Source organism: Hyla sarda, chromosome 2 (genome assembly GCF_029499605.1).
Source record: "Hyla sarda isolate aHylSar1 chromosome 2, aHylSar1.hap1, whole genome shotgun sequence".
In the NCBI taxonomy this organism is placed as follows: domain Eukaryota; kingdom Metazoa; phylum Chordata; class Amphibia; order Anura; family Hylidae; genus Hyla; species Hyla sarda.
The window spans coordinates 121,076,477-121,096,410 of NC_079190.1; the positions used below are offsets into that span (position 1 = coordinate 121,076,477).

At 44.0% G+C, this 19,934-nt stretch overlaps 1 protein-coding gene across 1 annotated transcript in view; it reads left to right on the forward strand.

Annotated features, from left to right (window-relative positions):
• The window catches only part of TSC22D1 (TSC22 domain family member 1), a 117,642-nt gene that overhangs the window by 74,766 nt on the left and 22,942 nt on the right, over positions 1-19,934 (forward strand). The gene's annotated exons all lie outside the window — the stretch shown is intronic.

Sequence of the window (19,934 nt, forward strand, 5' to 3'; positions counted from 1 at the left end):
TTGGGATGACTTCCATTACTGTTGGCAGCGCATTGTGATTTCCAAACGGTGTGCCTCCAGCTGTTGCAAAACGACAACTTTGGCTGTTGGGGCATGCTTGGAGTTGTAGTTTTGCAACAGCTGGAGACACCCTGTTTAAGAAAAAATGCTGCTCACAAGGGATGGCGTTTGTCTGCAAGGGGTTGTTCATCTACTGGTTACATAGGGCAGTAATGGAAACTAAACTTTCATACAGACTTTCGCTCTCCCCGCGTACACGAGCATTAATCCTACTGACTAGAGATGAGCGAACTTACAGTAAATTCGATTCGTCACGAACTTCTCAGCTCAGCAGTTGATGACTTTTCCTGCATAAATTAGTTCAGCTTTCCGGTGCTCCCTTTGGCTGGAAAAGGTGGATACAGTCCTAGGAGACTCTTTCCTAGGACTGTATCCACCTTTTCCAGCCCACCGGAGCACCGGAAAGCTGAACTAATTTATGCAGGAAAAGTCAGCAACCGCCGAGCTGAGAAGTTCGTGACGAATCAAATTTATTGTAAGTTCGCTCATCTCTACTACTAACTACAAGGGGTCAATTGTAACATTACAAGGTTGTGCCCTTTATCGGTGCTCTCTGTATCCATGTTAATGAGCCTTTATCTAGCTTTTATAGTTATTTTATATGCTTTTTGTATTATAGTTAAGCTTCAAGATTTCTTTGATATATGTATTATGATACTAACTTTTTTTTTTTCTCTTTTCTTTTTCATTTTCCTTGTCTGGATGGATTATTTCTTGGACTACTTCAGGTAAGTCTGCACTTCTTGTATGTGTAAAGTATTTCATCAGGTCACTGTCTGTGTTGCTGTGTGGTTCTGTCTGTGTCCGCTGGTCTATATATATTACTATACATGTTAATGACTTTGTATCTGTTGAGGGCAGTTAAAGGGAACCAAGCATCAGATTTTACCATATATAATGTGTGGCAATGCCTTATGTATGGTAAAATATTCATCCTCATCTTCACCTGGCGATGCTCCTGCCTCCAGGGATGGTGAGGATATGAAGTTTGTGAGTCTTCCCCGCTGCCCCAGTAAAAAGTCCACTGGGCGGGGAGCTATACTTACCTAGTCCTGTCGGCTGCGCTATGTTCACGCTCCTCAGTGTGACTGACAATATACGTCACTGCACTTCTCCGTCTGCTTAGGCCAGTGTTTCCCAACCAGGGTGCCTCCAGCTGTTGCAAAACTACAACTCCCAGCATGCCCGGACAGCCAACGGCTGTCCGGGCATGCTGGGAGTAGTAGTTTTGCAACAGCTGGAGGTACCCTGGTTGGGAAACACTGGCTTAGGCAACAAAGCAGTGAAGCGGGCTATCAATCACGCTAAGTGCCCAAGCATTCCTCTTTGCTGTCTGTAGGAAGGGATGCTAACCTGTTTGTCTATTAAAAACATTCCCGATTTTTTTGTATTTTTATTTTTAAAATCGCTTAGAGTGGAGGGAACAAAACCCACTGGTACCTGGTAGAGATGAGCGAACTTACAGTAAATTCGATTTGTCACAAACTTCTCGGCTCAGCAGTTGATGACTTTTCCTGCGTAAATGAGTTCAGCTTTCAGGTGCTCCGGTGGGCTAGAGACTCTCCTAGGACTGTATCCACCTTTTCCAGCCCACCGGAGCACCTGAAGGCTGAACTAATTTATGCAGGAAAAGTCATCAACTGCCGAGCCGAGAAGTTCGTGACGAATCGAATTTACTGTAAGTTCGCTCATCTCTAGTACCTGGCATCCAAAGGTTAAGGGATAAGATGTCTGATCATGGGGGTCCCTGCAGGGCTGCTGCTCCATTCTCGGAAACTAGAAACACGACATCACGCCACGCCCCCTCCATTCATGTCTATGCTGCACGGAGATCGCGGCGGGCCCCTGCAATCAGACTTCTTCCCCCCGATCCTTTGGATAGGGGATAACGTGTCTTTGGCTGGAATACCTCTTTAACCAGACTGACTAAGGGTGGGTTCACACCACAATTTTGCTAAATGGTTTCGGCATACGGTTTCATTAAAAAAAGTATACAGCCGTACAGAAAACCGTGCCCATAGACTTCCCATTCAAAACGGAATGCACCATAATGTATACGGTTGTCTCCGGAAAAAAAAAAGTTAAAAAAAACGTATGGTTTGAAAAACGGACAGAAAACAGTGGCCTACCACTGTTTTTGGTCCGGGTGAAAAACTGGTATTAAACCGTATTCGTTTTTTTTTTTTTATTATTTTTTTTTTTATAACATGGGAGTCAATGGGAACTGTACAGAACTGTATGTGCATACGGTTCCATTCAGTTTTAACCATACGGTTTTTGACTTTGCACAGTTTTTTTTTTTTTTTGTGGAATTTCAATCAAACAAGTGAAACTTTATTCCTAATGCAGTGAAAAGTTAAAAACTTACATGTTTTTTTTTTCTTAAAAACGGATTTAACCAGACATCATTTTTTAATCCGTATACAGATGAAAATTTTGTACACACGTTTTGATACAGTTTAGTCAGGTTTTGAGGAATCTGTTTTTATGATCAAAACCTGATACGGGAACTGTAGTGCAAAAAATGTGGTGTGAACCCAGCCTAACTAGAACTGAAGAGCTTCTAAAGCAAAAGTCGCAATGAAAAGTCTCCAAACAGCATCTGAGACAAACTGTGCGACAAATATACACCACAAAAACAGGATAAAAGCAATGAGAAATTACCCCCATAACATGGTGAAATCATCAGCAGCTGCAAATCTACTAGTAAATTTCACAGCAATTGTGACCGATGTGGCTTCACCCGCATGGAATTTTTTTTTCCCTCAAAGCCACAGCATGGTGGCAGCAGCTATATCAAACCTTTTATTTTAATTGTTTTGTCTTTTCACTCCTTCTGCCTAAGTCACAGGCCCAATGGGTGGGTAATGGTAAATACAACCCTGCAGGAGGTGCTGAGCAAGGTTAAATAAAAAAATATTTATCTGGTACATCCCTTTAAGTGATAATACCAGACTTACACTAGATATTGGGGGAGATTTATCAAAACCTGTCTGGAGGAAAAGTTGCTGAGTTGCCCATAGCAACCAATCAGATCACTGCTTTAATTTTTCAGAGGCCTTTTCAAAAAATGAAAGTAGCTAGCTGATTGGTTGTTATGGGCAACTCAGCAACTTTTCCTCCAGACAGGTTTTGATAAATCTCCCCCATTATGTACTTTTGGGCTCCCTTCATGTGTATGCTACTATATAGGCATATGTTACCAATAGGTAAAAATAAAAACCCCTTGGTATACGTTGAGCTTTTAGTGGAGTCCTCTGTATTTAATAAATGTAATCAGCAAATGTATTAACAAAATGTTAAAGCGCAACTGTCATGAACTCGGGGCTATATAACCGTCGCACAGCCTTTGTACTGTGTGCAGATGGTGTGTACAGCATTGTTTTTACCTTATTTCTGCTGGCTTTTATGACCCCCAAAAATTCTTTTGATCACAGCCACACACAGTCGGATAGGCGTGGCGCGAGGTACGCTGTGCCCAGTCACCGCCACGCCCACCCCTGTACGTCAGCACTGGGACCGCTGTGTAAATTGACACACGGGTCCCAGTGCATGCGCCCCACAGCTCAGCTAACAAGCGCCATGGCGTATGGTATCCAGGCAAGCGCTCACTTCCGCCGCGTGCCTCCTCACTGTGCCTGTGCAGTGCTAGAGGCAGAGAGCTCGCGTCTTCTCTGCCTCTAGTAACGAGGACTGTCCTGAGAGAAGAAAGAAGAAGCAAGAGGATAGCAGGCACGGAGCACAGTACATAAATTATAAAAGGCGCATATCTGAATAAACTTGTTTTTCGGCACGTTAGCTGAGCTGAGGGGCACATGCGCTGGGTCAATCACACAGCGGTCCCAGCACTAACCTATGGGGAGGTGGGCATGGCGGCGGCGGGGCAGAGCGTACCTCGCGCTACGCCTATCCAACTGTGTGTGGCTGAGGTGATAAAAGCCGGCAGAAATAAGGTAAAAACAATGCTGTACACACCATCTGCACACAGTACTAAGGCTTGTGCGTAGGTTATATAGCCCGGAGTTCAAGGCAGTTGCGCTTTAAATGAAGTGAATGGAGCCTGCTGCTTTGTATCCATCTGGCACGGACTAGCAAGCGAAGAGATGTGTATCCATGTTTGTTCCTGGTACTTCACAGCATCATCTGTCCACCAGGTGGCGCTGCAGCTTCACATTTAAATACTGTGGCTTTCTGGTGGATAGTGCACACTGAATTTACAGCACTGTACATAGGTAGTAGAAAACATTACAGGTGCCATTCACGCATACGTTTTTGGTGCTGAAAAATGTACCGTGTGTGGGCATTGAATCCTGGCGTGTTTTTATTTTAAATAATTATTTTTTTTTTTAAACATGCATTTAATAAGTGACCTACTAAAAGTATTCCTTGGGAATGTGCAGTGGGGATGCAGGACACGACTAGCTTCATTGACTGCGGCCCTGAGTGTCACAATGCTCTGCATGGCGTTTCTGCAGTGTATTATTCTACTCATGGAAAATGCACTATGTGAACATAGGATGTGCATTTGTGCTTTATACAAGACATTTTATAGGTGTGTGTGGAGTAAATAGGGGTGTGGATTGTTACAGTGTATAAAAGTATTATAATGTATGGGGGGGGGGGGGGGAGTTGGGATCAGTTGTGTGCTTGAACATAGATATGGAAAGATGGTTGATCGGATGAGACCTGGTTAGTGATTTATGCTTAATGCTCGGATTCCATTGTGCAAAAAAGTAAGGAAACGTTGTTTATTGCCAAGCGTTTCGCTTTCATATGCATACCTGTGTCCCAACTACTGCTGTTCGCCATCCAGTACTTATCTGCTGCTGTATGCCCAGGAGGAAGTTGTGTAGGTTTTCCAGTCTGACACGGTGCTGTCTGCTGCCCCCTCTGACCCTGTAAGGCAGTGTTTCCCAACCAGGGTGCCTCCAGGTGTTGCAAAACTACAACTCCCAGCATGCCCGGACAGCCTTTGGCTGTCTGGGCATGCTGGGAGTTGTAGTTTTGCAACACTTGGAGGCACCCTGGTTGGGAAACACTGCTGTAAGGAATCGTCCATAGCAAAGGTAAACCTCTCCTGCTTTGGATCATTCCTGACATGGACAGAGGGGGCAGCAGAGAGCATAGTATCAGACTGGACTACAGGGCTGGTAAGTACTGGAAGGCTTGCGTTTTTTTTTTGTTTTGTTTTTTCAACAGAAGTAAATTATATATTTACATATCAGCGCAAATGCCTGACTGGCACTTCTTTCAAAATCAGAGTGTGGTTCCTGACTTTCTTATTCAGTCCTGAGGACTTTTAATCGAGCAGTTGTGACTGGAGGCAATGAGTGAGGATTGTGGGACAATCCCTTTAATTTGTCCACCCTATAATGTTAATGAAATTATTCTGCTTATACTGTTCTTCTTTGTACAGCAAATTGAGCTGCAAAAAGGCCTCTGAAAAAGGAAAGCTAGAATCTGGTTGCTATGGACAATGGAATCTGGTTGCTATGGGCAATGGAATCTGGTTACTATGGGCAACTGCTCCAATGTTCCTCTGCACAAGGTTTGATAAATCTCCCCCAAAGTGAAGGGTACAGCACTTCCATATGCTAAACCAGGGCTGCTTACTGCTGGTCTGTGTGGAAGGTCAGAATAGGAGCGTGTCCCTTACCCCCTCTTATGGGAAGCAGTGATCAGTTTTGTAGTAAGGTCAATTGGGGAGATTTCCCAAAACCGGTGCAGAGGAAAAGCTGACCAATTGCCTGTAGCAACCAATGAGATCACTTCTTTAATCTTGCAGAGTCCAATGGAAAAATGAAAGAAGCAATGTGATTGGTTGCTATGGCCAACTGCTCCACATTTCCTTGGACAGGTTTTGCTAATTCTCCCCCAATATGAATATATATTCATTACATGCCACAAGAGTTCTTAGGATCATTTTGCTTGTTTGTGGGTCATCATCTATATAAAGTATAAGGGTTCGTTCCCACCTGGCGTATACGCAGCATATTTCACACTGTACAAAATTTGCAGCAGGAAATACACTGCGTATCCCTCGCTCACTATACACACACAGGGCTTTCCTGCGGCAGCAGCCCTACATGTGTAGTGAGTTTTGGAGGCGGAGCCGCACGTCACAGTCACGCCGGCACAAGTCCCCGCCTCCAAAACTCACTACACATGTAGGGCTGCTGCCGCAGGAAAGCCCTGTGTGTGTATAGTGAGCAAGGGATACACAGCATATTTCCCACTGCTGCCGCAAATTGAAATACGCTGCGTATACACCATGTGGGAACGCACCCTAAATGTAGTTATAAATTAGTGATTGACCGATATTACATTTTTTTTTTTTTTAGAGCCGATACGATAACCTGTGAACTTTCAGGCCGATAGCCGATAACTTATACCGATATTCGGTGCATTTTAAATCATTGAACTGCAGCGGCTTTGGCGGGGCCAGAGATAGCCGCCGCCACCCGCTTCTTTCCCCCTGCCTGTCCTGGGGTCCTGAGTCCGACCACCGCGACTGCCAGAGACTGCCGCCGCCACCCATTTTTCTCCCCCTGCCTGTCCTGAGTCCAACCACCGACACTGCCAGAGACCGCTGGTGTCCCATTGCCTCCCCCATCCCCAGTTTTATAATAACCTGTTCCCGGGGTCCGCACTACTTCTGGCTCCAGCGGCGTCCTGAGCGGTCACTGTGTGCTGGGCCACTGACGGTGACGTCGCGTTGAGGACGTCACTCTTCATTGCGCAGCAACAACTCAGGATGCCGCAGGAGCCAGAAGTAACACGGACCCCGGGAACAGGTAATTATAAAACTGGGGATGTGGAGAGGCAATGGGGCACTGCCGGCGGCGGTCTCTGGCAGCGGCGTTGGTTGGACTCAGTACAGGCAGGGGGAGAGAAGCGGGTGTCGGTGTCGGTCTCTGGCAGCAGCGGTGGTTGGACTCAGGACCCCAAGACAGGCAGGGCGAGAGAAGCAGGCGGCGGTCTCTGGCCCCACAAAAGCCGCTGCAGTTAATTGATTTAAAGCGCCCGCATTATTGGCAAGGAAATTACTGATAACTTTGTGAATATTGGCCAATAATTTCGGCCAAACCGATGATCGGTCGATCCCTAATAAATTACCATTCGCTACTGTTAAGCTTCCGTCTGTTACCACATCTGTTCTTTCCCCTTCGCCATGACCGCACCACCTGAGAGAGGGACTCTGGCCCTAGGGGCAGGAAACCTGAGAATAAAAAAAAGAAGAGCCCTCCTCTCCAGCCGCAGTGTGTTTCCTGTCCCTATGGAAGCCTGGCTGAGCGGGAGTCCCTGTCTCAGGTAGTGGAAGAAGCTGGGGGTGTGAGTGTAATTCCCCGTAGTTTCAAGGTTTCTCCTTTCCCCTGTATACCTCCCCGATGTGGTGAGGTTGCGGAGCCTGCGGCCACTTGTTCCGGGTGCAGCCTTCAGGTGGGGAGCACTGGTTGCCGGCGCACGCGCGTCAGGCCGGAACAGAGAGCGGAGGAACAGCTGGTAGTTTCTGTTGCTCCTTGCGCGCACCTCGCTAAGTCCTGTCTGACGGAGGGACGCAGGGCCGTGACGCTGCTGGGCGGATCTGACATCAGATGCTGGCGCAGCGGTACGGAGGTGCCTCCAGAAGGGTATTTAGGAGGCCTCTGTGCAAGGTAGCAGTCTCATTGTGGTCTCAGCCAGCTAAGAAGTGTCAGCAAGTGCAAAACTCATCTCATCATGAGCTCTAACAAAGAGGAACCCCGACAGGAATCTGCTGAACTTACAGCAAAGACCCCATCCTCGGGACCTGCAAAACCACCTGAGTGAGTGTACATTATCCTTCCTTTTGGGGTTCATATGCTCAGTCTGGTTTATTTCTGCTTTTTCTAGGGTGATGTTACTACAAAAAAAAATCTACAAAAAAAATCCAAGCATGCAGAATGTAATTCGTGTAGGACAAAGCTGCCACAGGGATATGACAAACAGACTTGTTCTTCCTGTGTAGTTTTTTCTACTGAGGTGCCATCTCTGTCATCTTCAATGCAGGAGATAAGAGTTGAGGTTCAGAATTCTTTAAAAACGATGATTACCTCTGCACCTGTTTCTGTGACTGCTCTTTCTGCGTCTGTGGGTGATGCTTCGCCCCGGTGCAGGCTCAGAAGAGGAGGGAATAAACCTGGGCTCTGCTGACTCAGATGACGAGTCCTCATCTGTGGAAGATTCTACATCTAGGAGACCTTTTTTTTCTTCTAGCAGAGGACACTGATAGCCTTATCAAAAGCATTACCATGAATATTGAGGACCCTAAACAGGTCAAATCTGTACAGGATATCATGTTTGAGGCTTTGGAGCCAAAAAAACGAAGGGTGTGTCCAGTACATAGAAGCATTACTTCTCCGATTAAAAAAGAATGCGGCAATCCAGATAGAAAATCTTTTTTACCAAAGGCATTTAAAAACAAAAATACCGTTTTGATGACGCAGATAAAGTTTCCTGGGAGAAGGTTCCGAAAATTGATGCCTCTATATCTAAACTATCTAGAAAAGGAGCACTTCCAATGGAAGATCTTGGGCTTCTAAAAGATCCTATGGACAAAAAATCTGATTCTTTTTTTTTTTTTTTTTTTTTTTTTTTTTTTAAAGCGTGCATGGGAAGCTGCTACGGCTTCCTTTAAACCTAATGTCGCAGCCTCCTGGGTAGCTAGATCTATGCTAATCTGGATTGACCAGTTGTCTATGGACATTCAAAATAACGTTCCTCATGAGCAATTTTTGTCTTCTGTCCCATTAATAAAAAATCTGCAGCATATTTGGCAGATGCCTCTTCTGATGCTTTAAGGCTGTCTGCCAGATCTGCGGCAATATCCAACTCTGGTCATAGGGCCCTCTGGTTAAAAGATTGGTCAGGGGAGGTTAGTGCCAAGAATAAGCTATGTGCCCTGCCTTGTGATGGTAATCTTCTGTTCGGTCCCCCCGATCAGAAATCTTAGAGAAGGCCAGTGACAGGAAGAAAAATTTCCCTACTCCTCTTCCCTTCAGACCTAATAGATCCTATTTTTCCAATAGGAAAACCAGAGGTCAGACCCACAATTCTGGGGAATCCTCCAGATTGTGATTTCCCAAGAAATCTAAAGGATACTTGTTTAACCAGCGGTCCTCTACAGCTAAAAAAAAACCAGGTCAGCAGTGACGGTGTTGTTGGAGTCGGCGGCAGGCTGAGAAAGTTCTTTTCAGAGTTGGAGCAGATTTCAAACAGCTCTTAAACACTCTAAAAAAAATGGTCTTTCTCTAGAGTTTCTCAGTCTCCCCCCGACTCGACTAAAGGTCACCGTAAGCCATTCAGGTCCTTTTTTTTTTTTTTTACTCTACCTTATTTTTATAAAAAAAAAAAAAAGACAATTCTTTCCGTACTATCATAAGATCCACAGTAAACAGTAAAATCCACAGTAAATCTCCTTACAAAAGACTTTTTATGGTCTTTTTGGACCTAAAAGATACTTACCTACATGGTACCCATAAACCCAGAATTTCAGAAATATCTAAGAATAGCCATCCACTTAAATTCCAAGTTAGTGCATCTACAACTTCAGGCCCTACCTTTCGGCATAGCAGTTGCTCCCAGAGTATTTACAAAAAATGATATCCGAGATGGCAGCCCACATAAGAGAAGGACGGGGTACATTCGTTCCTTATCTGGACAACTTCCTCTTAGTCGCTCAGACGGAAGAGGAAGTAAAAAAATTTCTAGATCATACCCTAAAAATACAGCAAAAGTTGGGGTGGATAATAAATTGGTCAAAGTCCTCTGATCTCTGCAAAGAAAAAAACCTTTTTAGGTGTCATCCTAGATTCAGAGATACAAAATAAACAAAGAGAAAAAATTATAAAAATTCGGACAGTAATAAAAGTAGTTCTAGGCCTTAACTCCATCTCCCTAAGGAAGGGAATGTCTATCCTAGGCCTCGTTACGGCTGCTATACAGGAGCTACCCTGAACTTATTTTCATTTATGGCCGCTACAGTTGAATCACCCAGCCTGTTCTGATGGCATGATAAACTATTTAGGCAGAAATATGTGTTTCTCAAGAGGCTCGGGAATCGCCTAAATGGTGGCTAATAGAATCTAATCTTACAAAAGGTCTGGACTGGTTAACAAAAGATCCAAGGATCCTGAGCACAGATGTCAGCCCCTGGGGTTGGGGGGCTCACATAGAAAATCTTAAATCTTCAAGGTCCCCGGGAAGTTCAAGAAAAATCATCAAATGCAAATGAACTGTCAGCTGTCTATCACAGCCCATTACAGGCTCAGCATCTATTATATCAAAGCAATGTAAAGGTCTTCTCGGACAACTCTACCACGGTCGCGGTTATAAACAGTGAGGGAACAACAAGAAGCGAATCCCTAATGCATATCTGTACCCAGATTTTTTATTTTCCAGAAATCAATCTTCGTTCTTTGTCCGCAGTACATCTAAAAGGGTCCTTAAATACAAAAGCAGATTTTCTCAGCAGACACAAGCTTCACCAGGGAGAATTGACTTTGGATCCCCAGATCTTCAGAACGATATGTCACCTCTGGGGTACTCCTCCACAAATACATCTCTTCGCAACAAGAGAAAACCGTCAGGTAAAAAAGTTTTATTCATTAAATCCCTGGGCAGTAGACGCCTAAACTCAAGCATGGAATTGGGACTTGGCATAGGCCTTTACCCCACTACAGCTAATTCCTAGAGTAATACGGAAGACAAGGCTGGACAAGGCCCGAGTAATTCTACTAGCTCCCTTTTTGGCCATGCAGGGCATGGTTTTCCTCTCTAAGGGAACTGGCACAATTGGATCCGTGGGTCCTTCCAGAGACACAAGACCTTCTGACGCAAGGCCTAGTTTCTCATCCTTATATAAAGAACCTCCACCTGACGGCATGGCCTTTGAAATGGTCTACTGTAACTCTTTACTAATAGGCCTTCCTTTCTCCAAACTCTCTCCTCTCCAGTCCATCCTTAATGCCGCAGCCAGACTCCTCTTCCTCTCCAGCCGCGACACCGACGCCTCCTCCCTGTGCCAGTCACTACACTGGTTACCAATTCAGTCCAGAATACAGTACAAAATCCTCAGTCTCGCACACAAAGCTCTCCACAATGCGGCACCTCCCTACATCTCCTCTCTCATCTCTGTCTACCATCCTACACGTTCTCTGCGATCTGCTAATGATCTCACACTAACATCTTCTATAATCCGAACTTCTCACTCCCGTCTCCAAGACCACTTGTGCTGCACCGGTTCTCTGGAATGCTATCCCTCAGACTCAACAACAACATCCATAGTTTCAAGCGTGGCCTAAAAACACATCTCTTCAGACAGGCCTATAACATTCTTTAATTGGCCCCAACATATCCCCAACATATCCCCAACATATCCCCAATATATCCCCACACCTCTTGTTTGAATAGTTATTGTGTAATATTATGTCTGATACTTGTCTTTGTACCCCATAATTGTAGGCGCTATATAAATAAATAAATAAATAAAGGATGATATTGAAAAGTAAGGGTGTTTCTGACTCTGTCATCACTGCCCTCCAGGCCAGTAGGAAGCCAAATACCTACAAAATCTATTTTAAAATCTGAAAAGTTTTTTTTGTCTTTCCTAGGAGAATCTTTTTCTGAAAAATCTATTCCCAATATTCCCAGAATATTAGATTTTTTGCAGGCCAGCTTAGAGAAGGGGTTAAAGCCTGCAACCTTAAAAGTTCAGGTTTCAGCTTTAGGTGCCCTGTATAATAAAAAAAAATAGCAGATCATCCGTGGATAGTCAGATTCTTTAAAGCAGTTAAGACTCTGAATAATTTTCCTAGGGCCCCTTCTTGGGACTTGTCCTTGGTTCTGAGAGCTTTTTTTGTCAGAACCTTTCAAACCAATTGACAGTATTCCTTTAAAAAATTTAGTTCTAAAAAAACAGTCTTATTGGTTGCAGTTACTTTGACCAGGAGAGCAGGGGATCTGTCTGCTCTTTCCAGCATAGAACCTTACACTAAAATCTTGGAGGATAATAGTGTTTTACCCAGATCCTGCTCATCTCCCTAAAGTAATCTCCACTTTTCATGTTTCTCAAAATATAGTTCAGCCCTCTTTTATGAAAACCATCTAATGACAAAGCGAGAGCTTTCCATTCCCTAGATGTTAGATGGTGTGTCCTCCAATATCTAGACAGAACTAAAGATTTCAGGAAATCATCAGCTTTCTTTGTTCAGTTCACAGGAAAAAATAAAGGTAGCAAAGCTAGTAGAAATACCATAGCTGGATGGACCAGACAATCCATTTCTCTAGCCTATTCTGCTTTAGGATTAGATCCTCCGGTTGGGCTTAAAGCCCACTCTACTAGGTCTGTGGCCTCATCTTGGGCTGAGAGGCAGGGTGCTTCTATAGAGGTGCCACGTGGTCTTCTCCACATACTTTCTTTCATCACTACAGGGTGAATGTGGGTAGTTCCTCTTCTCTTGCCTTTGGACATAAAGTCTTAGTCTGTCATCCCATCCTAGGCTGTATCTCTGATATTCTCTCAGGTGGTGCTGTCATGGCGGAGGGGAAAGTCTGTAATTACTCACCGGTAATGCTGTTTCCCCGAGCCATGACTGCACCATGGCATTCCCACCCTATGTTTATGGTGTTATTTTTTCCTACACTTGGGTTGGTGGTCACCTTTTTCTGGTTATTATGTTTCTAGTTGTATGTACTAATTTAAGAAGGCTCCTCTGGTCTCGAAAATTCACTGAGGCTGGAGAGGAGGGCTCTTCTTATTCTCAGGTTTCCTGTCCCTATGGGCGGAGTCCCTCTCTCAGGTGGTGCGGTCATGGTTCGGGGAAATAACATTACCGGTGAGTAATTACCGGCTTTACAACTTTTCCATCCTTACTGTCTCCACTTGTCCTGACTTCCCAGTAAGCGTGTGTTCATACACAGCAGAGCTGCAGTGTAAAGTATGGAAGAGCAGCATAATATGAACTCCTCATAATACAGGTTGTGGGTTTTTGGCTACCGCCAACTTCCTGATAAGCAAAGCTTGTCATCCAGACATGTAAAAAAGTTTAGATCATGCTAAGCCTTATTCCTGAAACCCGCTGCAATTGTAAGTTCTAACTTTTTGAAGTGTGCAGCAGCGTGAACTTCACTCCCTGGCTGTCAATCAAATCTGACTGTTTACTGTATTAGTCTATGGAATGAGAGTCAGATTGGGGGGGGCTGATAGTGAAGAGTGCTGCGCACTTAATCTGGCTATTGCTGACTATTGCAATGGGTCTGATGACTGGGACCCTGTGTGATCTAAACTTTTGACATATCTGGAATACGTCAAAATTTTTTTTTTTTTTTTTTTTTTACAAATGACACGAACGCTTTAAAGGGAAGGTGTCATCAGGAAACTACAAATTGTTAAAAGGGTGATTTTTTTTTTTTTTTTTTTTTCTCAAATTTTCCATTTTACCATCTATGTTATAAAATGATCTTTAAATCTTTGACACTTCCTGTTTTGTACAGATCACTTTACTGCAGTGTCCCTTCATCACAGACTGGAGTACAGGGAAAGGGAACACTAGTATATACAAATAAAAAATAAAACCTTTCTAAACCAAAAGGGAGAAAATCTGCAAGATAAACATACAGAATGTGTATTTTTAAAGCGTAACTGTCATTAAAAAAAACAACAACTTGGATATGTCAAAAGTTGTTGACTGGTGTGGTCTCACTCCTGAGACTCACTGCGATTGTGAGATATAAGCTGGGGAAGCATGCAGCGTCGCCACCCGCTTCCCCAGCTTATATCTCACGATCGCAACAAGTCTCAGGAGTGAGAACCGATGTGATCAAGCCATTCACAATAGGTGATGATCACCGCTTGCTGCCCCTTCCCTTCATAATGACCTCTGCACAGGTCACACAGCATAGAAAACTATAGACTAAACTAAATATGGTCAACTCCAGACTAATGTTGTCTATGTACTTGGGATTTGCTGTAAAGCATATATCTAAATGCTGTCAAAAGCAACTCGGGCAACACGTTGGCCCCCATCAATGTAATAAAAATGAAATAAGAAAATTTTGAATAGAAACATGGATCCATCTGGCTTTTGTTAATTAAAAAAAAGAGCATCAAATTTTGATCACGCTGCCTCAAAAACTACAGTGTTTCCAGCTGAAGTGCACATTCACATGTACAGGATCTGCCACAGATTTTATGCTGTTAAATCAATACATATAAACTGCTCAAAAAATTAAGGGAACACTAAGCTAACACATCCTAGATCTGAATGAATGAACTAATCGTATGAAATACTTTCGTCTTTACATAGTTGAATGTGCTGACAACAAAATCACGCAAAAATTATCAATGGAAATCAAAATTTATCAAACCATGGAGGTCTGGATATGGAGTCACACTCAAAATCAAAGGGGAAAACCACACTACAGGCTGAGCCCACTTTGATATAATGTCCTTAAAACAAGTCAAAATGAGGCTCAGTAGTGTGTGTGGCCTCCACGTGCCTGTATGACCTCCCTACAATGCCTGGGCATGCTCCTGATGAGGTGGCGGATGGTCTCCTGAGGGATGTCCTCCCAGACCTGGACTAAAGCATCCGCCAACTCCTGGACAGTCTGTGGTGCAATGTGGCGTTGGTGGATGGAGCGAGACATGATGTCCCAGATGTGCTCAATTGGATTCAGGTCTGGGGAACGGGTGGGCCAGTCCATAGCATCAATGCCTTCCTCTTGCAGGAGCTGCTGACATGTTCCGGCCACATGAGTGTCTAGCATTGTCTTACATTAGGAGGAACCCAGGGCCAACCGCATCAGCATATGGTCTCACAATGGGTCTGAGGATCTCATCTCGGTCCCTAATGGCAGTCAGGCTACCTCTGGCAAGCACATGGAGGGCTGTGCAGCCCCCAAAGAAATGCCACCCCACACCATTACTGGCCCAACACCAAACCAGTCATGCTGGAGGATGCTGCAGGCAGCAGAACGTTCTCAACAGCGTCTCCAGACTCTGTCACGTCTGTCACATGTGCTCAGTGTGAACCTGCTTTCATTTGTGAAGAGCACAGTGTGTCGGTGGGGAATTTACCAATCTTGGTGTTCTCTGACAAATGCCAAACATCTTGCACGTTGTTGGGCTGTAAGCACAACCCCCACCTGTTAACGTTGGGCCCTCATACCACCCTCATGGATTTTGTTTCTGACCGTCTGAGTGTACACATGCACACATGTGGCCTGCTGGAGGTCATTTTTAAGGTCTCTGGCAGTGTTCCTCCTTGCACAAAGGTGGAGGTTGCGGTCCTGCTGCTGGGTTGTTGCCCTCCTATGGCCTCCTCCACATCTCCTGATGTACTGACCTGTCTCCTAGTAGGGCCTCCATGCTCTGGACACTACGCTGACAGACACGGCAAACCTTCTTGCCACAGCTCGCATTGATGTGCCATCCTGGATGAGCTGCACTATCTGAGCCACTTTTGTGGGTTGTAGACTCAGTCTCATGCTACCACTAGAGTGAAAGCATCGCCAGCATTCAAAAGTGACCAAAACATCAGCCAGGAAGCATAGGATCTGAGGAGTGGTCTGTGGTCACCACCTGCAGAACCACTCCTTTAGTGGGGGTGCCTTGCTAATTGCCTATAATTATAATTAGTTTTTTTTATGACAGTAACGCTTTAAAAATCCACGTTCTGTAAGTTTCTCTTGCAGATTTTCTCCCAAGATTTAGCCCCTTTTTGGTTTAGAAATTTTTTATTTATTTTTTATTTATTTTTTTGTAAAGAATTTGGCTGGGTTCACACTGTGGAATATCCAGACGGTATTTTCACTGGAAAGGCAGCAGGCTGCACTGGGATTATGTGAACTGCATTGCCGTCCCTAGACGCCAATGCATTTCTTAGCAGATCTGGTTGGAAATGCATTGCAGTCTGTGGGGGTGGCAATGCAGTACTTGTGTCGCTCGCAGGATCTCCGGTGGAAATTCAATCTAGAGATTCCACAGTGTGAACCCGGCCTTAGAGAACCTTATCTGTTGTTTGTAGTTGTAGTCCTGTGCCCTTCTCATACTGCGTTGTCAGGACAGCACATGGGTTGGAGGTGTTTCAGCATGTTGGTGGGGTTCCTTCCTGGTATCCAGTCACTTCAGGTTTATTGTGATAAGAATCCAGACATCCTTCTTACTTTTGGTTTTGTTTTCCCTTGCACGCTGTCTGTATTGCAGTCCCTGGTGTCAGGTTATTTGCTGTATATCCTTGAGGAGAAGGCTTGGTAATTCCTGTGGTTCTAGAGGTATGTTCTACTGGGTTGGTCAGGAGACAGACATAATGTACTCTTAAGTGTGATGTTGCTTTTAGGAAGTGCTAATAGCTCAGCTGGAGAATGTTCCCTTCAGATCACTTTGTCACCTCTTCACATACTGTATTACTTATGGGCCCAGTCATAGGACATGCAGATCTGAAAAACTGTTCCAACAGTCTGCACATCAATGGCGCTGACTAATGTGTAATGCTTGTGCCAATGTAATCCCCTAATTACCTTCCTATTACTTTTACTAGGTCTATACAGATCACTATGTTCAAATAACATTCCTTACAGAACCTTAATGGCTAACTTACCTAGTGTTATGTCATGTCTTATCCCCTATCCCCAGGAGTACAGAACACACGGGTTTGTTCGGTGCCCCCATAGAGAATGAATGGAGCACGTGCCGACCCCAGCACACACTTCTCAGAGAGCAGGGGCCCGTTCAGGAGATCACAAGGGGTCCCAGTGATCAGACCCCCGCGATCTGACACCTGTGAATAGGGGATAAGTTACTTTTCGATGTATTTTTCTCTCCTATAATATGAAGGAAGTCATGTGCAGAAAACATAGAGCGCCCAAAGCTTTTGTATGGGGAAGAATTATAACAAGTCAGACCTGGGCATTCATGTGACATTACTTGTGTGGTAATGATGACTGGCCTACATCTTCCTTACTGACACTTGCCAGCATTGGGGCGGTCTTGATTTACCAGTGGGGTGATGCTTCTGTGCACAACCTGTCACTATAAATAAGAGTCTGAGGAGACCAGAACAATGGGGGCAAAGCAGAAGAAAGCAGATCTGTGCACTTCAGTCTTGTTCGGTTGTAGCTTGAGGCTGTTTTTCATGGACTCCACAAGGCTCTGCTCTCTGACTAATCCAGTTTGTTTAATAATTGAATTGGGTTTAATATCTGTAATGGGTGAAGTCACACATAACTGAGCAATGGCCTCCGTTCTATTACCTCACATTACGTTGGGCTGACTTGTCTTGTTCAGATAATGCACATTTAGTTATTGACTGTTTACTATGATGCAGTTAGTGCTGTGTCATATTTACTGTTGGGGTTATTTTAGGTAAACTCACTGGTGGCAGAAATGCTGCAGATTTTACCTGCTAGTTCACAGGTAAATCACGCTCTGCTAAATCCAACAGTGGACAAGGGGATAAGATTTTACAAATGTAATCCACAAGCTGCCCACATTCTGCATGGAGCATATTTATAGTCCGCAGCATGCCAGTTTCCATTGTGGATTTTGCTGAAATTCACAACACATTTCAAGGGAATATATCTATGGGGAGAATTCACATGTAACATCCGCTGTATGTAGACATATTAGGATTGAGCAGACACCTTGACTGAATTCTGCATTCCCTGCTTCTGCAGCCCATAATAAACAGAATGTTGATATAAGGAACACTTACATGCTGTTTTTTTTTAATCTTATTTTGGTCTAAGTATTTGCATTTAGAACATTAAGTTTTAGGTCATTCAAATAAATAACCACAAGTAGTCTGTCTATAAAGAGTAGAAGTTTGTCTTCAGCCAACAGCAACTAAAGATGCATGGCTACTGTTAAAGGGGTATTCCGGCTTTATACATCTTGGGGAACTCCACGATCTCGGTGCAGCCCCCGGGATTCTGTGCCGGGCGCTGCCTCCAAGACGGAGACGTGACTTCGCGGCCATGCCCCTAGTGATGTCACACCACGCCCCCTCCATTCATGTCTATGTGAGGGGGCGTGACTGCCCCCTCCCATAGACATGAATGGAGGGGGAGTGGTGTGACATCACTAGGGGCCGTCTCAGAGGCAACACCCGGCACAGAATGCTGAGGGCTGCATAGAGATCAACGGGGTCCCCAGCGGTGGGACCCCTGCGATCATACATCTTATCCCCTATCCTTTGGATTGGGGAGAAGATGTATAAAGCTGGAGTACCCTTTTAACAGTTTCTACCAACCCTTAGCGCACTGAGAGTATTCCGCTTGCAGCAGAATCTCATCGATATTAATAGGATTCTACTGCTCACTGCACACTAGAGGAGACGTTATTTTGTGACGGGAGAACGGAGGAAATACTGCATGCACTATTTCTCCTGTTACTATCTTCTGTCACAAAATAATGTCCGTTATTAATAACGGACTATAACGGATTAAAACGGATAATGTAAAAATCCCATAGACTATAATGGGATTTTTTAACGGCCGATTTGCAGGGTTTTCATGACTGAATATCAGACAGATCTTTAAAATGGATGAATTTTATAGTGTGAAAGCAGCCTTAAGTGTACTGGAAGGATCCCCAACACCAGATGCATCAAGTAGCAAAAAAGCATTCCTTCCGCCTTGAAAATTGTAGACAACTTTACCGACACCTTTTGGGTGGTCACAGACCACTCATAACCTATAAGTTAAGGAAAGAGGAAATTCTTTTCTTCTGAAGTTCTGTGTCATTCCATAAGGCATTGCCCCCTCTTGGCAGCCGCAAACATTGGAAACCTTGACAAGAGAATAGTAAGGAGGTGTTTTCTATTATTACTAATGGAATGTCCTATGTAATCTCCTATGTCATTCTAGGGAACATGATGGTATTCCCAACGTTCCTGCATAGAACGTTTTCTATAGACCCCAGTAGATAAGTCTATTAGCAATTACTGGAAGAATTAGAATTTATTCACACAGCAAATTAGAGACGGAAAATGTTGCCTCAAAATGTGTGGATTTTTAAAGGGGTACTCCAGAGGAAAAGGAAGTGGTTTTTAAATCAACTGGTGCCATAAATTTGAACAGATCTGTAAACTACTTCTATTTAAAAATCTTAATCCTTCCAGTACTTATCAGCTGCTGTATACTACAGAGGAAGTTGTATAGTTCTTTCCAGTCTTGCCACAGTGCTCTCTGCTGACACCACTGTTCATGTCAGGAACTGTCCATAGTAGAAGAGGTTTGCTATGGGGATTTGCTCCTGCTCTGGACAGTTCCTGACACACAGAGGTGTCAGCAGAAAACACGGAGGTCAGACTGCAATGAACTATACAACTTACTCTGTAGTATACAGCAGCTGATAAGTACTGGAAGGATTAAGATTTTTATATAGAAGTAATTAAACTTTCTTGAACATGTTGATTTAAAAAAAAAAAAAAAAAAAATTTCTCCGGAGTACCCATTTAAACTACCATTGATTTTGCAAAAGTGACGTGTTACTTTTTTCTGTGCTAAAAAAGCCACGATGCATCTTTTGTTTTAATATCAGCTTTTTTTATATTTTATTTTTCAAGCAGGGGTATAGAATTTTTACTTTTGAAGTCAATGGGAGACACAAGAAATTGTGACATCCATGTCCAAATCAGTGCGGGTTTCAGTTGCGTCAACACGTCCTTATACTAGTGCTCATATAGAAGATTTGGAGTTTGTATGTTCTCCCCAATGGGGACAGGGACCAATTTGAGTGAAGAACGTTGTGGAATCTGTGCTATATAAATAAAGTGAATAGTATATGTCTGTAATAAATGTTAAAGTCTCTTGTCATGGGCAGTCTCCATTTTGATGCAGTAGGCAGTGCTTCC